Genomic DNA, 19,604 nt, shown 5'->3' on the forward strand with positions numbered 1-19,604 from the left:
GATCAGCATGAAAAATCCGTAAATGAACTTCCCACCAAACAAACAAATTGCACCAAAAACTGTCTCCAGTGCTCAGCTGAGTCATGAATGATTGGTCCTTTTGCAAGTGGCAGCTGCCATTAAGTCTGCTTATTTCTGTTATGAATAAATCTACCAAAATTTAATTTTCAGCTGTTAATACATCATTGGAAGCTGCTTGATCCAACACCTTTCTTTTTACTCATCCATGCTAACTGGAAGGGTCAGAAAGTATAAAGTCTGTCACTGACCTAACACCAGTTACTATTGCATGTGTTTCTGTAGGCCTTCTTTATCCCAATAAACAAGTAATATCGTATTTCACTTAGGACAAAGCTACTTCCAAAATGTTGCTTCTGTGAAACATAGAGTAATATTAGTCAGTTTTTGGGTGATGCTTTGATATTCTTTCTAGTGAAATCTGATCTGCCATTTTCCCAAAATGATGCACAATACACAGCAGCTTTCATAAGAGACTACGGAGATTGGTGGGATGTTAGAGCAGGTATGAGGTAGTTTAGCAGAGATATCTGGGATGATTCCAGGATAGTGGGGAGAAGGGAACTGGCGAATTAGATTAGAGTAGTTCCTGATATTGTATTGTATCCTAGTTCTGCCAGGAGAAGATTTTTAAAAGAAATGTCCAAGAATATCTGTAAACATCTTTCCTCTTGAGGGACTATCTTCTGAAATATGCTATGTAAAGGGTTTTCTAGTCAAACACGTAACAGAAATCTTTAAATACTTTATACACATATAAGCTATATATACATATTTTATGCATGTGTATATGTAAAAATATATTTACATTAACTATATTAAAAATATTCTTTTCACATGATTTCATTAGTTTTTTAGCTACGAGAAGACATAGAAACAGAGTCATATTGCATTCTGGACTGGAATTAAAGTACAGTTGATTGATTCATAATCAACCTAATTCGCTCTCTGTAAGCACTTCTAGAAGAGAGAAAGCAAGCTAGAGAAGAAGAAACGCACTGAGAGGGTTTTCTCAACATTTAAATCCTCTTACACAAAATGAACTACCACTGGGTTGGACTAAAAGACAGTACTCCCATTAACCTTGCTCTCTCTAGCTAAAAATTAATTCGAAGCATTCAAATAGTTCTACAGATTAAGTCATCCAAAGTGAAAAAAAGATCAGAAAAACTCGGAGGATGAAGACAGAGTACATACCTCAGAATATGTTTTGCATGATAATGAATGGGGGAAAAAAATACCAGGAAAACTGAACACTCTAAGACAATTATGACAATTTGTTCCATTCACATAGGTTCCATAGCCTACCAAGGGAGGTATCTCACTTGACCTGCTATTTGCTAACAGAGAAGGACTGGTGGCAGATGTGGTGGTCAGAGGCTGGCTTGGGCTTAGCAACCGTGAAATGATAAGAGTTCTCAATTAGTGGCAAAGTAAAGAGGGGGGCCAGCAAATCTATCACCTTGGACTTAAAGAGGACAGATATTGGCCAAGCCACTCTCCATCATCTGTCAGCCATCCTGGCTAAGAGGGGAGGTCCCAGACGACTGGAGGATCGCCAATGCAACACCCATCTAAAATAATGGCCAGAAGGAGGTTCCCAGGAGCTACAGACCTGTCAACCTGACCTCGGTGCTGGAGAAGCTTATGGAGTGATTCATCCTGAGTGCACTCACTGGGCGTGTGAAGGACAACCAGGGGATTAGTACCAGCCAGCATGGGTTAATCAAAAGCAGGTCCTGCTTGACCAACTTGATCTCCTTCTATGACCAGGTGACCCACTTAGAGGATGAGGGAGAGGCTGTGGATGTCACCTGCCTGGACTTTAGTTAGCCCGTTGACCCTGTCTCCCACAGCATCTTCCTGGAGAAACTAGCTGCCTGTGGTTTGGAAGGTTGTACTCTTTGCTGGATATAGAACTGGCTGAATGACTGAGCACAGAGAGTAGTGGTGAATGGATTTAAATCCAGCTGGTGGCCAGTCACAAGTGGTGTTCCCCAGGGCTCAGTTTTTGGATCCAGTATTGTTTAACATCTTTATCTATGATCTGGATGAGGGGATTGAGTGCTCCCTTAGCAAGCTTGCTGATGACACCAAGTTGGGTAGGAATGTTGATCTTCTGGAGAATAGGAAGGCCCTGCAGAGGCATCTGAACAGGCTGGATCAATGGGCCAAAGCCAAATGTATGAGATTCAACAAGGCCAAGTGCCGGGTCCTACGCTTCAGTCACAACAACCCCTTGCAACACTACAGGCTTGGGGAAGAGTGGCTGGAGAGCTGCCTGACGGAAAAGGACCTTGGGGTGTTGGTTGACAGCCAGCTGAACACGAGCCAGCAGTGTGCCCAGGTGGCCAAGAAGGCCAAGAGCATCCTGGCTTGTATCAGGAATAGTGTGGTCAGCAGGAATAGGGAAGTGATCATGTCCCTGTACTCGGCACTGGTGAGGCCGCACCTCAAGTACTGAGTTCATTTTTGGCCCCTCACTACAAGAAGGACATTGAGGTGCTGGAGTGTGTCCAGAAAGGGGCAATGAAGCTGGTGAAGGGTCTGCAGAAAAAGTTGGATGAGGTGTGGCTGAAAGAACTGGACTTGTTTAGTTTGGAGAAGAGCAGGCTGAGAGGAGACCTTACCACTCTCTACAACTACCTGAAGGGAGGTTGTAATGAGGCAGGCGTTGGTCTCTTCTCCCAGGTAACTAGTGATAGGACGAGAGGCAATGGCCTCAGAGTGCATCAGGGGAGGTTTAGATGGGATATTAGGAGAAATTTCTTTACTGAAAGTGTGGTCAGGCTTTGGAACAGGCTGCCCAGGGAGATGGTGGAGTCACCATCCCTGGAGCTGTTAAAAAAATGTGTATATATTGCACTTTGGGACATGGTGTTATAGTTTGGCTGCAGCCGGCAACAAAAGCGCCAAACGGCCGTCCCTCCCCCTCCTGGGGTGCGGAGGAGAAGAGAAAGAAAGAGGCAAAAACTGGTGGGTTAGGATAAGGGCAGTTTAACAGAACAGTAAACAAAGGGAACAGTAATAACAATGATACAGATAAGGGGAATACACAAAACAAAACAGACTGCAGAGAGAGCCACTCTCACTGCCCGCCCCTGCCGCGTGCTCCCGACTCGCGAGTGAGTTCCCACTGCCCCGCTACCTCCCAACCGGAATCCAGCATGACGGCACATGGTATGGAATACCCTATTCTGTTTGGCCAGGTGGGGTCAGCCTGCCTGGCTGTGTCCCTTCCTGGATTCCAGTGAAAAATAACCCTGTCCTGGCCAAACCCAGGACATTATCCACCCCTTATTCCACACCATCTACGTCATGCCCATGTCCCCCATTGTCCAGTTGATCACCATCACTTCTCCTGTCTCCAGATATCATTCCCTCAGTCTATGGATCATCACTCTAAAGTGTCCGTTGAGTTCATTTAATCCATGACTTCGGGCTCCATCTGCTGTAACGGTCTTCTGTGGCAGGAGAGGTGATGTATGGTGATGGGCGGTCACTTGCTGCATCCGGAGCTCACGGCTGGTGTATCCAGAGCGGCCCGTGCCCACAGTCTGCAGATTGGAGATGTCAGTCTCGATGAAGTTGCTGGGTGCCAGTTGTTGAAAACCAAGTCCAGTCCCATCATCGATGTGCTCTGCTAGGTTTTCATCAAAAAGTCCATCCTTCTTTAATCTGGACGATTGTTACTATGATACTACTGGTATAAGATATAACAATTATAACTAGGATAACAGACAGTGACAGGGCTATTTTAACAATTAACTTTATACAATGTATTTATGGACTATTCTCCCCCCAAATCAAATCCCCATGAGGTACACATCGGACTTCCCCATCCTTCCACATTACCCACCAGGTATACCCAGGTCCTTGAGCAAAAGCAATCCCATGGAAAGGCTTGCCTTTGCCCAAGGCAGGACTAACCCAAACCGTCTTCCCTAGCATGTTCCACGTGTGCACTAAGGGGACTTTATCCCATTCTAGAGGGTGCTGAGGTTTTGACTGGGCAGGACCAGCCCGGTTGGTGGATCCTCTGTTGTTAACCAACCAGGTGGCCTTTGCCAAATGAGTATCCCAATTTTTGAAAGTCCCTCCCCCCATTGCTATCAAAGTGGTTTTTAGCAGCCCTTTCTACTGCTCAGTCTCTCCCGAGGCTGGTGCATGGTAGGGGATGTGACACACCCACTCGATACCATGTTCTTTGGTCCAGGTGTCTATAAGGCTGTTGCGAAAGTGAGTCCCATTGTCTGACTTAATTCTTTCGGGAGAGCCACGTCACCACAGGACAACGTGCCTTGCTTTTCCAGGCCCAGAATGGTATTCCGGGCAGTGGCATGGGGCACAGGGTAGGTTTCCAGCCATCTGGTGCTGGCGTCCACCATTATGAGCACATAGCTCTTGCCTTGGCAGGTTTGTGGCAGTTTGATGTAGTCAATTTGCCAAGCCTCCCCATATTTATGTTTTAGCCATCGTCCTCCAGACCACTGAGGCTTTACCCGCTTGGCTTGCTTGATTGCAGCACATGTTTCACATGCATGGATAACCTGTGCGATGGTGTCCATGGTCAAGTCCACCCCTCGGTCACGAGCCCATCGGTATGTCGCGTCTCTTCCTTGGGGGCCCGAGGTGTCATGGGCCCACCGAGCTATAAACAGTTCACCCTTATGTTGCCAGTCCAGATCCACCTGAGCCACTTCAGTCTTGGCAGCGTGATCCACCTGCTGGTTGTTTTGATGTTCCTCAGTGGCCTGACTCTTAGGGACGTGGGCATCCACGTGACGGACTTTTACAACCAACTGCTCCAGCCTGGCAGCAATATCTTGCCACAATGGGGCAGCCCAGATAGGTTTGCCTCTGCGCTGCCAGTTGTTCTTCTTCCATTGCTGCAGCCACCCCCACAAGGTATTGGCCACCATCCAAGAGTCGGTGTAAAGATAGAGCACTGACCACTTCTCTCGACTGGCAATGTCTAAAGCCAGCTGGATGGCTTTCACCTCTGTAAACTGGCTTGACTCACCTTCTCCCTCGGCAGTTTCTGCGACTTGTCGTGTAGGGCTCCATACAGCAGCCTTCCAGCTCCGCTGCTTCCCCACAATGCAACAGGACCCGTCTGTGGACAGGGCATACTGTTTCTTATCTTCTGGCAGCTTGTTATACAGTGGGGCCTCTTCAGCACGTGTCACCTCCTCCTCTGGCGATGCTCCAAAATCTTTACCTTCTGGCCATTCCATGATTACCTCCAGAATTCCTGGGCAAGTGGGGTTTCCCATTCAGGCGCGCTGTATAATCAGCGCGACCCGCTCACTCCACATAGCATCAGTGGCATGATGCGTAGAGCGGGCTCTCTCTTTGAACATCCAGTCCAGGACCAGCAATCGTGGTGCTAGGAGGAGTTGTGCTTCAGTGCTGACCACTTCTGAAGCAGCTTGAACGCCTTCATATGCTGCCAGAATCTCTTTTTCAGTGGGAGTATAGTGGGCCTCGGATCCTTTGTATCCGTGGCTCCAAAAACCCAGGGGTCGACCTCGAGTCTCCCCTGGTGCTTTCTGCCAGAGACTCCAGGTTGGGCCATTCTCCCCGGCTGCAGCTGATGTGGGAAATGGACAATTAGTTCAATTTTGCTATAACTTTAATTTTGTAATATAAGTTTGTATCTGTTTTAAGGTAAGAGTTAAACACTGTTATTTAATTTAGTTCTACTCTTTGTAATCTTGCTAACAAGGACTGTTGTGGCTCAAATGTAGCTAACAAGGACTTCTTGCGAGACAGATGAAGAGAAACAAGGACTGATAACCAGAACTTTGTTGTCTGTAAGAAGCAACTCTCTAGCTGAAACTGTTTCTATGGTTTGGGACTCAGTCAACACAGACAACTCAGGAATTTTTGAGCCAAAGGTGAAAGGACACAGCGAGGAAGACTACAAGCCTTCATCCAGAAGACCCCCCCAGACGACCACCAGACGACACTGCGCAGGTGCTAAAGGGGGGTGGAGTATGTTAATGAATTCCTAGAAATAATTACAATAGTCCAGCCTACTTAGATAAGCTTTGTAATAAATAGGTGCATGCTTCATGACTCGGTGTGCAAGTTAGGAGGAGCGATCCCCCTTGCACTCGGTGCCGCAACAAACATACCGGCTTTATAAATCTCTGAGTTGTGAAGTTTTGATTCCGCACGTCACGGTGTAGAGCACATTTTTAACATCTTGCCCTGACCGGACTGGACCAAGGGCTACGGCATGAACTACCTCCCGTTTAATTTATTCAAATGCCTGTTGTTGCTCAGGGCCCCATTCAAAATCATTCTTCTTCCGGGTCACGTGGTACAGAGGACTTACAATCTGGCTGTAATTTGGGATGTGCATCCTCCAAAAACCCACAACACCCAGGAAGGCCTGTGCTTCCTTTTTGCTGGTTGGTGGAGACATAGCTGCTATTTTGTTGATGACATCCACTGGGATTTGATGGCGCCCATCTCGCCATTTTATTCCCAAAAACAAGATCTCTTGCACAGGTCCCTTGACTTTACTTCGCTTAATGGCAAAACCGGCTTTCAGAAGGGTCTGAACTATTTTCTCCCCTTTCGCAAAAACTTCCTCCGCGGTGTCACCCCATACAATGATGTCATCGATGTACTGCAGATGTTCTGGAGCTTCACCCTTTTCCAGTGCAGTCTGGATTAGTCCATGGCAAATGGTGGGACTGTGTTTCCACCCCTGGGGCAGTCGATTCCAGGTGTACTGGACGCCCCTCCAGGTGAAAGCAAACTGTGGCCTGCACTCTGCTGCCAAAGGGATGGAGAAGAATGCATTAGTGATGTCAGTTGTAGCGTACCACTTGGCTGCCTTTGACTCCAGCTGATATTGAAGTTCTGGCATGCCTGGCACGGCAGCACTCAGTGGTGGTGTGACTTCATTCAGGCCATAGCAGTCTATTGTCAGTCTCCACTCTCCAGTAGATTTTCTCACTGGCCATATGGGACTATTAAAGGGTGAGCGAGTTTTGCTGATCACTCCTTGACTCTCCAGCTGATGGATCAGCTGATGAATGGGGAGAAGGGAGTCTCGGTTAGTATGATATTGTCGCTGGTGCACTGTTGTGGTCACAATTGGCACCTGTTGTTCTTCAACCCTCAGAAACCCCACAACGGAGAATCCTCCGAGAGACCAGGCAAAATGGACAGCTGTTTAATTTCTTCCTTCTACAAAGCGGCTATGCCAAAAGCCCACCAATACCCTTTTAGAATCATAGAATCATATAAAGTTTTGGGTTGGAAGGGACCCCTAGAGGTCATCTAGTCCAACACCCCCATAGCGAGCAGGGACACCACTAACAAGATCAGGCTGCTCAGAGCCCTGTCCAACCTGGTCTTGAATGTTTCCAGGGATGGGGCCTCCACTACCTCTCTGGGCAACCCGTTCCAGTGTTTAACAACCCTCATTGTAAAGAATTTCTTCCAGTGAGTTGTCATATGAGAACGGTGTGCTCCACACAAACTTCCTCCACATGTGTCATGTGCAATGGACTTCATCTGGGTCTGTGGGTAACAGCTCATTGTCTGTTTCATACTAGACCAGTTCCCGCACAGCTAATTCCCTCAAGTACTGAATACCCCTCTCCATATTGGTCCACATGCCAGGATAGCATACAAAATCCTCACTGAATGGGTACCTCTCCTACATGCCTGACAGAACTCTCTTCCAGAGGCTGAGGACCTGTTCCTTCTTCCTAATGGCCTTGTCAATGTCCCATTCCTTGGCCAGGGATCTCAGCTGCTTGGCTTCCTTGCCCTCTAATTCCAAGCTGCTGGCCCGGTTATCCCAGCACCGCAGCAGCCAGGTGACAATGTTCTCACCTGGGTGAGGGCTGATATCTTTCCACATATCTCTCAGCTCACTCAGGGACAGGGACCGGGTGATGATCTCTGTCTCTATCTCCTGCGATGACCCTGACTTATTGTTATCCTTCCCAGAGCGATCTGCTCTCTTTGCGTCTTTCTTTAGTTTTACGGGGGCGACTGCTACCAGCACAGGTTTATTATTGGGCTCAGTCACAATGCCTGCAGCTGGAACTGGAGCAGCTGCTATGCCTGCTGGGGCAACAAGGGCCGCCCCTGTTATCGTGGCAGTGGCTGCCATGGTGACAGTTGGAGGGGCTGTGACTGCCTGCTGGGCTGGAGGGGCTGCAGGACTGGCTGGGGAGGCAGTGCCAGCAGCAGTGCCTGCTGCTTGTTTTCCCCTCCTTTCCCCTTTAATGCACTGAATCAGCTTGAACAGGGCAGCTCGGCAGGCATGGGCCAGACCCCAGCACATTGTGGTGATTTGTGTGCCTCTGGAGTTCCCAGGGTGGCAGCACACTTTTTGCAGATATTTTACTAGTTTGTCCGGATTCTGCACTTGCTCAGGGGTTTAAAAAATATCGGGGGTTGTCCACTGCCCTAAGTACTTACCCATGCTGTCCCACACACCCAGCCACTCACAGCTATCCAGCCCCGGGGCAGGTCTCTGCAGGATGCTGTTTACTACTTGTTTAACCCTAAACAAAAGCTGAAACCCATTCAGGAGGCAGAACAAAAGGAGAGTGCTGGCCTGAGCATCCAAAGGGTACTCGAAATGCTGAAAAGCCCTTAGAACTAGCCTGCAGGAGAGAGGGGGGGTCACAGAGTGGGGGAAGGTATCCCTTCCAGTTTTCCCCACAGAGTGGGTTCGATTATTAACAAATTCTAAGACATAGGATCCGAGGTATGGAAATGACCGCAGTGCCGCATGCAAATACAAGCCTAATTTCATGCACAGTGATGTTACCATGTCATAAGTCGATATCGTACAGTAGAGCAAAATCATCGTCCTGATCCTTTTCCCAGTGATGATGAACAGCATGACAGTGAACATGTACAGCAAGTAAGGATTCAAACACCAGAGCCATCTGATCAAAGTCAGCAACATTTTTTACTGCCGACTGTTTAACTGACACAGCATATGTGTATAAGAAAATTTATCAAAATCTAAGAAAGCTGTTCTAACACACGCTGCTCAGCCCTGCCATTATCCCCGCCCCAAGCTTGGGCGCCAAATTTAACGTTATGGTTTGGCTGCCGCCAGCAACAAAAGCGTCACGCGGTCACCCTCCCCCTGCTGGGGTGCGGAGGAGAATAGAAAGAAAGAGGCAAAAACTGGTGGGTCGGGATAAGGGCAGTTTAACAGAACAGCAAACAAAGGGAACAGGAACAACAACGATACAGATAAGGGGAATACACAAAACAAAACAGACCACAGAGGGAGCCACTCTCACCACCCACTGCTGCGGTGTTCTCCCAAGCCGCGAGTGAGTTCCCACCGCCCTGCTCCCTACCCCCAACCGGAATCCAGCATGACGGCACATGGTATGGAATACCCTATTCTGTTTGGCCAGGTGGGGTCAGCCCATCAGGCTGTGTCCCTTCCTGGATTCTGGTGAAAATTAACCCTGTCCTGACCAAACCCAGGACACATGGTTTAGCAGGATTGATGCTGTTGGGTTGACGATTGGACTTGATGATCTTAGAGGTCTTTTCTAACCTTAATGGCTCTACGATTCTAAGTGTTGCATGATAATAAATGGGGGGAATTAAATACAAGGAAATCTTAACTACCTTAGACAATTATGGCAATCTGTTCCATTCACAAAGGTTCTGTTGCCAAAATCTTTTTCTGTTTCTCAAAAGTCTCTGCTTGTCGTACATCACAAAACTCTAAAGACTTTGACCAAGTAAGCATGAGCCAAACATAATTTTTAAAATTTCATGCTGCTTACAGCACTGATGAAGGATATGACTCTTAAATGCTCAACACATATTCTGTCCCAAGAAACTGGGAATAACACATTGTTGCAGGGAAATGCCAGACCAAATATCATCAGAAACAACAGAAAGCCCCAGAAAAAGAAGAGATCAGTTTGATGTCTTTGATGTTTCAAGGCAAATATTCCACTGAGTATGAGATGAGACAAATTTAGCCTTAATATTTTCAACAGGTGTATTTTCACAGGAATTATAATGTAGTAATAAGTACAAAGAAAAAAAGCACAATGTAGTTTTTAAGGATTTGCTTTATTGGGTAGTTCAGCATACCTGTAGTAACTGCAGTGCAAACTGAATACAGAAAATATAACTGGATTGTAATATGAAGTCCATCATCAAAGATATAGTAGCATGAAATTCAATCAAATGGTTAACCTTCTGGTTAGAAGTATTTTTAGTCATTATTTAAGGTCTGATCACACACACACACATTTATTCTTCTGTTGTTACAATACTAAATATGCATATGATGTTATCATGTTGTAATCTCACCAAAAAACAAAATTAATAAACTTACAAAAATATAATTCTGATATAACACTGCTTATCATACCTCAAAATATTTAATATTCTCTGGCAATTTCAATCAAGTTTCTGAAAGCTTCTTGTGATTTACAGAGAATAAATATTTTATTTATTTTCTGGATGACTTATTATTTATAATATCTACATGTTAGAGGAAATTAAGTAAGAATTATCTCCTGAGCTGTGTGTATGAGGGAAGAAATGTCACTTTTAATACTTTTGTGTAATAAACTGTCACAGAACAGATCATAAGATTCCTCTGGGTTAAAGACAATGTTATTCAAAATATTTATAGGGAAGAGAGTAATTCTATACTACACCTAGCAATGGCTGGATGTAAAAGTGTGTGAGCAATAGTGAGGTGAGGAACCTGAAGCCCATTCCCTCATTGCTGATGTTACACTAAAAATTTTTTTCTGGATAAAAAGAAGATATTATGTATATGAATTTGTCATGAAGTCTAATTAGTGTTTCCGTACTCCAGTAGTCCAAGTTATCTAACACAGAAAAACCTCAAGGATAATATTCTTAAACCTGTTGACAATGCTGTCCTATTGACTATTGTTTTCTAGGGCAGTTATTGTGCTTATGCTCACCATGGATCTTAAGGTCAACTGCTTCAGCATTAAAAACTCTTTCAGTAGGTTCTGGGGTTGTGAGTGTCACAAAGAGCCAGAAGCATCCCAAGTCATTCACCAGAGAAGTGGGATGTTCCCATTGCAGGTCCCTTCCGTTTCCGATTTAGGGCTTTTTTTCCGATCTGCATCTGCTCCCTTCTGTTTGCTTCCAGGGAAGGGTTCAAAGCTGTCCCACAGCATTGATGCCCGCAGGAGATGTTCGTCCATCAGGGACCACCTGGGGCTCTCAGCCACTTCCCTGGGGGCACTCGCAGAGCTGTAGTTCAGTCAGGCTGGGCAATGGGCACTTGGCCATGGGAAGCCTGTGTAAACCCTGCTCCGCCTTGCTCAGACCAAGTGCAGCCCAACCATGCCCTGGACCTGCCACAACTGGCCATAACACACAGCTGCCTGTCCCAAGCAATGACAAAATCATATTTACTGGACTACACAGATCAACTGTTTTGTGACTTTTTTTACTCCCAGGAATTTTGTATTCTTCTTTTTTACGGTCTCGTGGTCTAAACAGGAAGCAAGGGCATCAGCCTTGTTGAGACCCCAGTCCTAAAAGCATTTTCATGGCTGATGCAAGATGTGCATATAACTCTTCCACCGGCAAAGGAAAGCCTATGTTTTCCATCCTATAGAATACTTAGATGTGAGTAGGAATGTTACTTAGTCCTCTACATAGAACATAAATTTTCAATGTTTCTACAGGATGCTCAAGGCAAACCACCTATTTACAGACTTTCAGACACCCAAGAGGTGAAAGAAGATTTTACATCACATCTGTGAATGTAAGAAGTTCCAGTTTAGGTGTTCATCTAAGGTTCAAGTCTAAAAAAAATAATGAATATGTATTATATTGACAAGAATTTGTACGGGATTTAGGATGGAAAGGAAACTAGATACCTCTTCAATTCTCCCAAGACAAAGCTAACACTGAGCAGTTCCTTCCCACATCAAACTCATAACTTGAGCTCATTACTCAGTGCAGTAATTTAGTGACTGACTAATTGGAACGGACTGATTCATTGATTCAATTTTAAATGTGCCCATTATTTGATCATTGTATTGTTCGTCTTTAATTAGCTAATAAAACTGTAACATATTACCTTAAAAATATGTCTCATTAAGTGAATATTTGCTTGCTTATGCTTTTCTTTTATAAAATCCTTAATTGGCTCATAGACCTGATTTATTTCGTTAGGTTGCAATACGTGCTATGAACTTTCAGATCACAAGTGGCTGCAGTTAAGCAGGTTCTAAACAGTTGGCCCTCCTCTCATCTCAAGTCAGAAACAAAGATTTAGGAAAGTATTCCCTTTTACCTGTTTGCCCTAGTGTCAAATCCAAAGCAGAGTTGGATTTACCCAAAGGGTACATTGAATAAAATGGGAGAAGAAGAGAGAGAGAGAGAGAGAGAGGAAATAAATGCCTCATGATAGACAAAGGCTCTATGGAGTTTAAGTGCAAGAGTTAAAGCTAGAGATGAGAGTGCACTTCCAGCTGCTTAAGAATCAGATCCCCATGTGGGATAAAGTGGTGCCGTGTAATGAATGGAACAGTTCTCGAACATTAAAATAAGCCTGAGATGAAGAGAAAAAAGACCTGGAATTGTAGATAATAGCTTGATCCTACAGAAGGTAGTAAACTTGAGAACTCCTGCATCAGTTCACTCCTTCTCTTCCTATTCCTGAAGTAAAGACTTACATCCTTGTACTGGGTCTGCCTGGGAATTTTCTTCATAGCAGCCTGTATGATGGTGTGCTTTGCATTTGTGGTGAAACAGTCACGATAAAACAGCAATGTCTTCATTATTCCTGAACAGTGATTGCACAGCTTTTCTGTGTCCTGCCAGTTACAAAAAATCTTTAACAGCATAATTGACCTGTAGATGTTTCTCTCAGTTAAGGACAATGAACCTAATCCACCATCAATCTAGATCATTTCCTCTCTCACCAAGTGAGGAGTTCTGCCCTGACTCAAACCAGCTGGCATCTCAGCCCAGGAACCAAAAATTTAAAGAATTCTTTCTATTTATTTCATAGCTGTTAATCATTTTCTTGGAAAGTCACATATCCAAGAAAATCACAATATCAGAAATTAAATTGCCATTGAATTCTCCTCCCATAGCAGAGAGTACACTTCTATTTTCAGAGTATTAATTAGAGATATAAGACTACATACTCTGCGGGAACACTCTAGGGTAAAAAATGTTAAAGAGGCTCAATACATATTTCTAATGAATTACTAGATCTATTAATTGCTAATTTATAATCTGGATGTAGGAGTCAAAGTCTCAATTAACTACCTAAAAAAGTTATTTGCTAGAAGGATTGTCAACAGGAATATCACATATTAAAAAAGGGCAGTTAAAGTTTCTTAAATTATCTGCTCTTATCCAAATGTTCACTTAATAAGTACAAGTCAAAAGACAAAATAATGATTGCAATGTTTACAAGAACGTGAACAAGAGAAAATAGTCAAACATGCAGATAGAGTGAGAAAATACTCCTGCTGACACTCATTTGAATAATTTAAAAGATATTGCCATGGAAAATTTAATTTAATTTAAAAGTAAATAAACACAACAAGTTTTATTTAACTATGAATGAAAGCAAAGTATCAGTGAATGAACTAAGGTCTCTTTCCTGCTTGTTATAAACGTACATATACTAAAGCAAAACAATGCATGACAAAAGAAAAATGTACAAATCAAGGGAATGCAAATGAGCAGCAAAGTGACCCTCCCTGTAGCTGAAGGAGTGTCACTTTGTTGTTCTGCTGCAATACTGGGGTGTTTTTTAATTTTATGGCATCTTTCTGCTCAGTTCCTCGTATGTTAGCTGCTGGAGTATGAACGGAAACAGCAGAGCTCCACTGACTCCTGGTGAGTTTACCCTTTCTGTACACAACAGACTCGGATATGAAAATAATTACTTGTCTACTTCTTATTGGTTGAAATCAGTGACTTGCTGGTGGATGGAATTCACAGTTGATTGATCTAGTCTTTTCTGCTGGCTGGACACAGGAGGGAGTTTCATATCACTAAATGCTGATCTGTTCCCAATGCTGTGTATAGTCAGAGTAAAACACAGGCTAAAGGCATTGCTAGCAACATGAACATACAGGTTCATAGCAGCTTCAAATTTCTGTATGAGCCATTCTGAAAAAATTACAAAATGACAGTTCATTCATTTGCTAAACAGAGTTTTGTTCAAGAAAAACAAAAACACAAAAAGGTAAATAATCAGATTTATTTGTTCTGTTAAATTTTCAAGAGAAAGAGTCACGATGAATCACTGATTTTTTTTTGCTGCTTTTGGATGGTCTGTATACTGATTTTGAGTTCCCTGAATAAATCTTTTATGTTTTAATGAGCCAGAACAGGGGAAACCTACTTTCTTCTTTTTAGTCTGTAAATTGATTATGAACAGCACATTGACTGTATTTGTGATCTGATTTTTAATATTCACATTTAATTATTTGTAGTCACAAGACTTATTATGACACTAACTCTCCTTCATCTTGAAAGTCACAGTAGTTAGTTCTGGGGCTTCAACACTTGCAAACATATTTAAATACTGACCTCCCGCTGAAGTTGATGGATACACAGGATTACCACATACCTGACAGTTGAGAGGACAGTGAAGAGGAACAGGTTGCTGTCCCGATCTGATATCAGGGAGGTTTCGATTCGATCCCAGGAGACGAGATTAAGACACAAACGCAGTCATGTGCCATGCAACCTTGTAAACTTTATTTCGGTGAACCGGGAATCAGAGGTTGGGCCGGGACGGCAGCTGAGGGAGGAGAAGACAAGACAGAAAATAAAAGGGGTAAAGTCGGAAAAACCTCAGCGGGCGAGGAAAAGAATTGCGGGGGGGTGGGATCAGTTACCACCATCACGGATTCAACAATGTCCAGCGATGTCCGGTCGGCTCAGTCTCTGTGCAGGCGTGGAGCTCCAGCAAGGGAGGAGCCCAGCAGCGAGGCGGCAAGGAGGAGAGCAAGAGGGCGGCGAGGACCATGTGCTGCCCTTTTATAGGGGCATTTGCGCATGCGCAGAGCATGTCCACATATGTGCAGTTCCTGCCATGCGTGCTGCCCGCTTAAACAAGTCCATTCTTGCCCGTCCATGTGCTACTCTGTGCGCAAGTGCTTTCCTGCAGGTCGTTGTGGCGGTTTCTTTCCAGAGGTCAGCAAGAGATGACAATGGCAATGTCGAGACAAAACCAGTTTGTAGCGGTCTTCTACAGTTGCCTAGAGGTCCTACGTTTTAGAGAGAGAAGGGAATGATATGGTCTGTGTGGACCTCCTGAATGCCAGTCTAGGATTATATTTACAACCTCGCAATGTTTTCTAAACCAAATTCCTAGCTCATGACCACAGTCCATCTCATGGCCTTATACTACTTTCAACACAATTTTCTGCTCCAAGCCCCAAATCTCTAACTTAAACACCATCAGGTATTTCTGAATCCCATCAGACCGTTGTCGCCTTCTGCAAGCATCATATAGGTTGCTCCATCTGTTTAGGACCTTTCCTTGAACGTCTTTGAAGACACATACTCACACTGTTTTAAAGTGAATTTCAGAATCCCAAATGTAGGTGGCACTCACCAAAAATCTGTTCACAATGGTCTTATGAGTACGAAAGACTGAGTTATTTCTGCAGATATTGCACCTTTACTTCCTTCAAAAATGTTTTTTTCATTCTTTCTCTAACTTTAGAGTACCATAACACTTACTTGGAGACACAGAGTAAAGTTACATTCAATATTTTCATTCATACAAAGTATTCCTGAATTTCATGTCTGTGGTTGTATTTCTGAGGTATGAATTAGATTCTTTGGCAGATGACATCCTTGTACAAGAAGGTCTTACAGTTGGCTTCATAAATTTTATTTCTCTAGCAGATCAAATAATGTTTATCCCATAGAAAGTGTGTTATGGCTGTGGGCAACTTGTGAGGCTAATGGCTAGGACTTCAAGGTTACACTAATTGGACAGGACATGGAAGACTACTGGACAAGACATGAGAAGTTGCTGGACAGGTAACAGTGTGAGAAGATGACTGAAGTTACAGACAGTGCCGAGCAGGGTGATGATTTACAGAGGGAGTTGTGTGCCAGTCTGTGCCAAAATTTGCAGATGCTTAGAGGGCAGTTTTGGGAATGTTTGGCGGACTAAAACCTTGCAAGGCCAACAGTGCCTAAATATTGTTTATGCCATGTAAGGCTGAGACTTCGGTCATGGGTAACAAAACTAAAACCATTGGGGAAAACATAATTGGGGTTGCTGTTTGTCTGGAAGCAGACTGGGACGCAGAAAAGGAGGGACCAGAAAACAGGAATATCAATAATAAGTTACCCAAAAGAGGTAAACAGGGATGTACTTGCTAGAAAGCTCAGCATATGTTTACCAGAGCTGGAGCAGGGCAATGAAATAAACCCATCGGTCTGACTATAACACAAAAGTCAAACCTGCTTCCTTGATCAGGACGAAGCCAGTGAAGGAGTACCTGGATGGAAGGGTCAAGCACGCTGGTGTCACCACGTCAGCACCCACCCACCTATCCATAACAAAATGTACTGGGTTTGTTAATCTCATCGGTCTGGACCAGAGCAGTTGTCTCCACTACAGGCAGAAAATACAGATACAGGTACATACATCAGATTGTCTTTGAAAAGTATATACTATCTCTGTTTACACTTTCTGTCATTTCTGTGCCAAGACTCTAATAACAAGGTTTTGGTAGCCCACATTCTATCTGCATTCTATACCCCATGTGAAATACAGTACTTCGGGTGTAAATAACTTGTCTGCAGACATAACTCGTTGACGTATAAAGATCATTCAGTTAAGCAACTGTTAACCTATAGCTTATCAGCATGTTCATGTTAAAAGGGAATTGGGCAAATTCAATATACATTCAAGTGAACACGTATAGGCAAATACTTTAGAAATGCCCTGCACCCCTAGTGTTTATTAAGGAAGTCCAGAAACCTTCCTAAGAACAAGCTTTAAATTCTGGCTGAATTTCCTCATAGGTAATTACACTCTGCCTGCTTCATTTTCCCTTGCATTTTTAATTAGACTCAGCGTGCTTCTGCTTTTGCCCTAACCCATTTTACAATCCAACTGAGCTCTATTAACCACTGCAGCATACTGCAGCACAAATGTACTGCAGAATTGGCTGAAGCAATTTCTTTCTATATAGCTTGTAATGTAAAAGAGTTTTGAGGCATTCCAGGAAGAGTAGTTCTCTATAAACATATGGACACTTTGCATGAAATCAATGTAGCGAGCAAAGGTTGGCCAGCCTCTCTGGTCCTGATCCAGCAAAGCACTTCAACACATGTGGACTTATTTTGGAGTCACCTCCCACATTTAAGTATTCTGCTAAATTTGTGTTCAAAAAGAGGAAATTCTGTCTGATCTGTGATCAGAAATGCTGGTGAGGGTTCTGTACAGTCCTTAACCCTAATCCTTCATTTGGAGCTGATTTCCACAATTTCTCCTCACTCAGTTCAAGCCATGATATTTGCTGCAGCAACCATGCAGCTTTTCAGGGAAAGAGTAAAGTAAGCAATAAAGCAGTTTACTGTATGTTTTCAAGGGGACAAGGATATCATTAACTTTCACCTCACAATTTTCTTTAAGGGGAAACCAAAACATACCTCCTCACTGACACCAGAAAATGCCATGATAAGCTTCATTTGTAATAAACCTGACTTTGCTACACAGGGTGCTTTGAGAGCTATATATCTGACATGCACATCCTTTTTTCAAAGCTAAATTTATTAAATTACCTTTACCTTCCTTCTGTAAGTGTCAGTTATTAAAAATATCATGGATAATGACATCTTACATCTTACCACAAAAAATTCCAGCACATATCACTTCTAGTATAGTACTTGGACTTCTGTATTCCTTTTACAATATATATTAGATTAGAAAGGCAGACTCGGAACCCTGATATTGTGTTTCTTTTCTCTTCATGACATGGTAAGCGTAGTTAACTGACAACTTCAAAGAATTTTGAAAATAAGACCATTTTTCAGGGAACTGATTAGCCAAAAAAGCATACACCCAACAGGAATTTTTTCTCAAAGAGCAAAACCACTCCTTTTTTATAGAATGTGAAGATACTTCTCTCCAAATATATTTGAAAGAAACAAATATATATACTTTGTATACAAAAGCTGAGTGTTCCTCTACAAATGGAACTTTTCCTCCAACTTTCTCTACAGAGGGAAGTACTGTTATGCAAAATAAGTTGTCCTGAGAGACTGCTGCTAGAAATGTCCACTGTGTAGCCCTACCCTTGCTGGCTTAAAGCCAGACAAGAAGTTAATCTAAATGATGTGCCTTTGTCTGATAAGCAGGAGGTGACTGTGGAAAGCAGAAGTTTAATTGATGTATTACTAGCCCAGCTAGTAAACCATGAAGAAATGCTTAGACTTGCAAAAAGAAACAGACAGCTATGGGAAAGGTAATTACAGTAGAGGGAGATCATGACCACCGACTCACGGACCACCTACCCCAATTATACCACCAACTCAAATGATGAAAAACAACTAAGCATGTGTACTAATTTACTTGCTGTGTGAAGAGACCTTAACCAATCATTTAACAGTACTGTGTCTGAGATGCACACCCATATCTGTGCAAATATTCAGTAAAATACCTCTGCTCTGTGTGTGTATTAGAGTTTCGCACATTGGGTAAAAGAACGCTTAGTTTTGGGACAACAGTACTTCACTTTTAAAATCAAAAAATTCTAGAAAATCTCTTTGAAATGAATTCCTAAGTATTAAAGTTTTCATTCCCTTAATCAAAAAAAGAAAAATTTCATTATGATTAAAAGAAGATCAAGCTTAGATATAAAGAATTAAAAGATATAATTATTCTTTAAATACAATACGATACAATAAGATGTCCTTGTGTGATGGCCATTTTAAGACATTTGGCATCAAAGACAAGTATTTAATGCTAAAAAACTAGAACCGACTGGAATAAGTTTGCAGACATATAATTTCAGAGAAACGTACAGATTGGTAACATGAAAACATTTATCAGGTTTGCATTGATTTTGCTTCTTTGTTTGCTAGGCAACTGTTTCATTTAGTAGCTCCAATACTGATTGCACAGATTCTGGAAAACAACAGCATAATCAGCCTACTTCTGTATTGATTGAATGGGGCATAGAAAGCACACAATAGAGGATATGGTGTTAATGGGAGACAAATGCTTTGATTAGCCCTTGGGGCTGAAACTAGATATGGACAAATAATAAAATTAGAAGTTAGAACACAAGGTTTCCTATAAAGGACAATGGGACTACTCTTGAAAGAAGTACTAGCTCCTGAGAAAACGCACAGAAAAGAAACTACTTCCAAATCTCTGTTTCACAATAAGTATATGGCTGCATTAAAAAGAAAATATTTAGTTGATTTTGACATTTTCCATTTTCCTTTCTATGAAAGAACATTGTGACAAGTTTCTGGTCTCATAAATTAATGGAGAGAAACTAAAAATGACTCTGTATACAGCAATCACATCAGTAAAATAGTTTATTAGAAAGCATTAGACA

This window comes from Opisthocomus hoazin, chromosome 1 (genome assembly GCF_030867145.1).
Source record: "Opisthocomus hoazin isolate bOpiHoa1 chromosome 1, bOpiHoa1.hap1, whole genome shotgun sequence".
NCBI classification, from domain to species: domain Eukaryota; kingdom Metazoa; phylum Chordata; class Aves; order Opisthocomiformes; family Opisthocomidae; genus Opisthocomus; species Opisthocomus hoazin.